Source organism: Juglans microcarpa x Juglans regia, chromosome 6S, assembly GCF_004785595.1.
Source record: "Juglans microcarpa x Juglans regia isolate MS1-56 chromosome 6S, Jm3101_v1.0, whole genome shotgun sequence".
NCBI classification, from domain to species: domain Eukaryota; kingdom Viridiplantae; phylum Streptophyta; class Magnoliopsida; order Fagales; family Juglandaceae; genus Juglans; species Juglans microcarpa x Juglans regia.
Window position 1 is genome coordinate 5,947,530 of NC_054605.1, and position 4,958 is coordinate 5,952,487.

Sequence of the window (4,958 nt, forward strand, 5' to 3'; positions counted from 1 at the left end):
GAAGACTCGCACAATGTCAATTAATGGTACAAATGCATGTTATCTTATAAATTCACACTAAATGACCTGTTTCAAATAAATTACACAAAATCAATGCTGATATTTAAATTGCTACACAGAAAGACTAAAAAGCTTTTCATAGTAAGGTGGCCCACACATGATATTGGTAAAGCAGAAGAGGAATGACTCACCTGTTCGTCGGTCACTAATTCCTGGCACATCAGGCCGATATTCCATTAAATCATTTCGTAGAGGCTCTACAGCAGCAGACTGAGAAGGGGGACAAAACAATTCAACGTTGACACCATCAATTCACAGTCTTTGTATGACATTGCAACTATCAGCAGTGTTTGTATGGAATTACATGGAAATAAAATAATCTTGGTTTATCGCATGAAATTGCAGCCATATCATGGTAAACGTTCACTCCTTATGACTCCCTCAACCAAAACGTTTTGTCGACCATTAAAAAAAAAAACCGACTTTCATGGGACATCATTTTATGCATTACCTTTCAGATAAAAAGGTACAAGTTTCCAAGACTACTTGCCCTAAAAAGTCAAGCAAACTTATCAAAATACAATGACTGACTTTTCAACCAAGCAGATGACATAGTGGGAAAAGTAATACACTTTGCCTACTGACTTGCAGAAAATGAAAAAGTATATATAAATAACATAAGGGGTCAGTGGTTGATTGTGAAGAATTATGATAATAATCAGGGTAATACTCAAGTTTCTCACTTAATTTCAGATCATAAGGATTTTTTTTTTTTTTTTTGTAATCTACTGTCTAGATCTATTTTTTGCGTGAGACTTTGGAACGTTGAATGTCTCCCTCAGAGAGAAGTTATATATAAGATCACTCAAGGGAAAGAGAATAAGTCCTAATTAGTTCATAAAGATATAGTTTAAATGCAATTATTAGAACAAGACAAGACGAGCACAACATAGAGGCTATGATGTGGCATTGCTAATTTTCTCTCTCGACTCGGGGGGCAATTAGGGTGCGATTTGGTTTGGCATTACGATGGTCATGGCTGACTAGCCCTCAACGCCGCTAGGGAGGCAGGGTGATGATGGTTCAGGGGTGGACTAGAACGTGCCGACGAAGGCAGTAGGAGTATCAGCATGCCCTCTTAGGGCTTCCAAAGGAATTTCTTTCGTTGATTTGATTATGGCGAAACCTCAGGTTCTTCCTGAGGCTGATATCCCGTTGAAGGATCCTAAGTTTTGTGATGGGGAGATGTTTTTCTTATTCTCAAAAGCAGGAATCAAACAATTGGCCGAGCCTTTTCATTTTCGGTGGTGTTAAAATTCTTGCGTCATAGGCCATCTTTGGATCATGTTCGTGGCTTTATCAAGAGTCGATGGGGGTTGAAGTCTATGCCGGTTGTTGGACAACTTCGAAACCCACGGAATCTCTTGGTGCGAATTCCTAATGAAGAGGATTTTGTTGGGGTTATGGCTAGAGGAAATGCGGATGTTGTAGGGGTCAAATATAGGATTTTTCACTGGACGCCGGACTTTGTTGAGGAGGAAGATTCCTTGTAGGTTCCTGTTTGGTTAACACTTCCAGGGCTACCTCCAAATTTTTTACATAATTCGATGTTGAAGAGCATTGGTGGGGATTTGGGAGATTTTTGAAAAGGGATAATGCGACGGCCTGCGTATCTCATCCTGAGGCAGCTAGGATATGTGTGGAGCTAGATGTGTCAAAGCCTTTGAAGCATTCCTTTTGGCTAGGAGTTTCGGGTCTTCCGAATAGCCACTTTCAGGAGGTTATTTATGATGCGGTGCCAAAATATTGTGTTGGGTGTCGTAAACAAGGACACCAGGAAAATTCTTGTGGGCATCGTAAGAAGACTGTGATTCAAGAGGAGGAGAGTGAAGTTCACTCTAAAAAGGTTTGGAAGTCAGTTGGAGTCAAGAAGGTGGTGCCACAACAATCAGTTGTGGAAGAGGGGGAGGTCAGATACTCTGTTTCTCGTCGGGTAGAGTTGCTAGAGGATATTAAGAAGAGGAAAAGGGAAGAGGAAGTGAAGATATTAGATGTATCGATTGTGGATTCAAAAGGCCAGTTGTTTGATAAAAAACAGGTGGAATTAAGAGAGGCGGCAGACGTTATTTCCACTCGGAGGATCAATAAGGAAGGAAATGTTGTGGAAATGATGGAACCTACGGGTAAGGAAAAATGAATGGAAGCCAATGTTGGTTTTACCAATGTGGGTATGTCGGTTTCTCCTAGTAAAATTGTGGAGAATTGGTTTGAGGTATTAGAAGAAGGTTCTGAGGATGACCGAATGTCTGTGAAGAGTCTTTCTTTGAGAAGTTTGCTCAGATTTGTGGATGAAGCCTTGGAGTTTGAGTTGAGTCGGTTATGTGATGTAGGAATTGGGGAATTCAAATAGAGTTGGTCCTTGTCTAGGGGGGAATCTGAGGAGGAATTGGAGGAGCTAGCTAATAAATGTTTTGATTCCGATTCAAAGTTACATGTTCCATTGAAGCATCTAAGTGGGGTGAAAAAGAAGGGTCCGTTGCTTGTCTTGGAAAGGAGGACTCGATCACAAAAAGATTTTTAATTTATTATGCAGTTTCTTATTTGGAACATTAGGGGAACTCTTTCGTCGAAGAGTAGGCTTCGACATGTTTTGAACAAAAGTCAACCCTCAGTGGTGGCATTGTTAGAACCATTCATTAATTATAATAAATGTGGGCGATGGGCTCGTTGGTTGCACCAGAGTAAGTTTATAAACAACGCTGAAGTAGGTGGTAAAATATGGTTGTTTTGGGATGAGGAGTTGGAATTTGAATTGATTTCTATATCAGACCAGGCTTTGGCTGGATGGTTTGTTGGAGGTAGTGTCAGAGTTATGGTGGTTATAGTCTATGCGAGTTGTTTCCGAAGGAAATGTATGGAGCTTTGGGATTTCTTATGTGCTTTAGATGCGGGTGGCTGGCCTTTTGTGGTTGGGGAGATTTTAACATTGTTCGTACAAATGAAGAAAAAGTAGGAGGTCTTTTGAGGCCTTCTCGTGCTAAAATGGAGTTCAATAGTTGTATTCATGACTGTGGGTTGATTGAACTTCCTTCAGAGGGGAATACATTTTCTTGGTGTAATGGGAGACTTGGTGGTAGGCGAATTTGGGCAAAGTTGGATCGCATTTTGATGTCTTTGATATTCATGAATTTTTTTGAGGAGGCTCATATGGAGTATCTTCCTCGGATTTCTTCCGATCATTGTCCTATGCTTTTATATTTGAAATGGGAAAGAAGAGGCGGCATTAAATATTTTAGGTTTCAACGTATGTGGGGATCTCATGAGGGGTTTCTTCCTTTGGTCCGGGAGGTTTGGAACCAAAATGTAGAAGGATCGCCGATGGTGAGAATTAGTAGGAAATTGAAGATGTTAAAAAATAAGTTGCGGAGACGGAATGTAGATATTTTTGGTAGCGTGGATTGGGAATTGAAGAATGTGGCAAACCGGTTGGTGGAACTTGAGGAATTATTAGCTTTTGATTATTCCCAGGAGCGTGAAACAGAGTTGTTGGCTTGTAAACAACAACATCTTCAATGGATCAATAGGGAAGAAATTTTAAGCTGCCAAAAATCTCGTATCAAATGGCTCAAAGAAGGGGATGCAAATACTAATTTTTTTCATGCCTCTATGCGTGTTAAAAAGAAGAGTTTGGTTGTGGATCATATGAATTTGGATGATGGTCAGGTTCTGGACTCAGTTGAAGCTGTGCATGATGGAGCAGTTCATTTCTTTCAGGATCTTCTGTCAACGTTGGATGTGAGGCTGGAGGAAAATGAGTTATGTTTATTATCGCCATGTATTTCAGATCAGGAAAATGAGGCCTTATGTGCGCAGCCTTCATTAGAAGAAGTGAAAGTGGCATTGTGGTCTATTCCTCAGGATGGTAGCCCAGGTCCGGATGGGTATTCAACAAGTTTTTTCAAACTAGCGTGGGAGGTGGTGAAACAGGATATTCTTGAGATGGCTAAGGAATTTTTTGATGGCATTCCGTTGACTACATTCTTTGGGGCTACTAATCTTGTGCTAATTCCTAAGGTGGATGCCCCGGCAAATTTTGGACAATTTCAACCTGTTAGTTTGTGCTCGGTAGCTTATAAAATAGTAGCCAAGATTATGGTGTTTAGATTGGCTCTTGTCCTTGGAAATATTATTTCTCCGGAGCAAGCAACTTTTATTCGTGGGCGAAGTATTTTTGAAAACATGGCGTTGGCCCAGGAAATGGTACCTAGTATGAATCGAGAAACAAGGGGAGGAAATATTATGTTGAAGATTGATATAACGAAGGCATATGATCGTGTAAATTGGAAATTTTTGATAGAAGTGTTAAGGAGGTTGGGATTCTCAGATAAGTGGCGTTCTTTGATTTTTAATGCAATCTCCTCACCTGTTTTTTCAGTCATGTTAAATGGAAGTTGCAAAGATTTTTTTTAAACCTTCACGCAGGCTTCATCAAGGCGATCCTCTTTCACCTTATCTTTTCATTTTATCAAAGGAGCTTCTTTCAAGAATGCTCCATAAAACATTCGAACAGGGCCATGTTAAATATTTTAATGTTTGTGGGGGTGTTCGTATCACTCATTTATTATATGCTGATGATTTGTTGATTTTTGCGAATGGTTGGAAAGTCTCTAGTTGGAATTTGAGGAAAGTGCTAAGAAGATATGAAGAAATTTTGGGACAACTGATAAGTTCTAAAAAATCTTGAATTTTTTTCTCATCCAATATCTCATGTGATCGGAAGGTGGAGTTGAAACGGATTTCAGGCTTTATTGAGGGGGCGTGGCTTTGTACATACTTGGGCATTCCATTACATGTGGGTCGGAGTACCTTGAGGTTGTTTGAGCCTTTGTTGACAAGGATACAAAAAAAGCTGGCAAGTTGGAAAAGTAAATTGTTATCGTTTGACGGAAAAATAATTC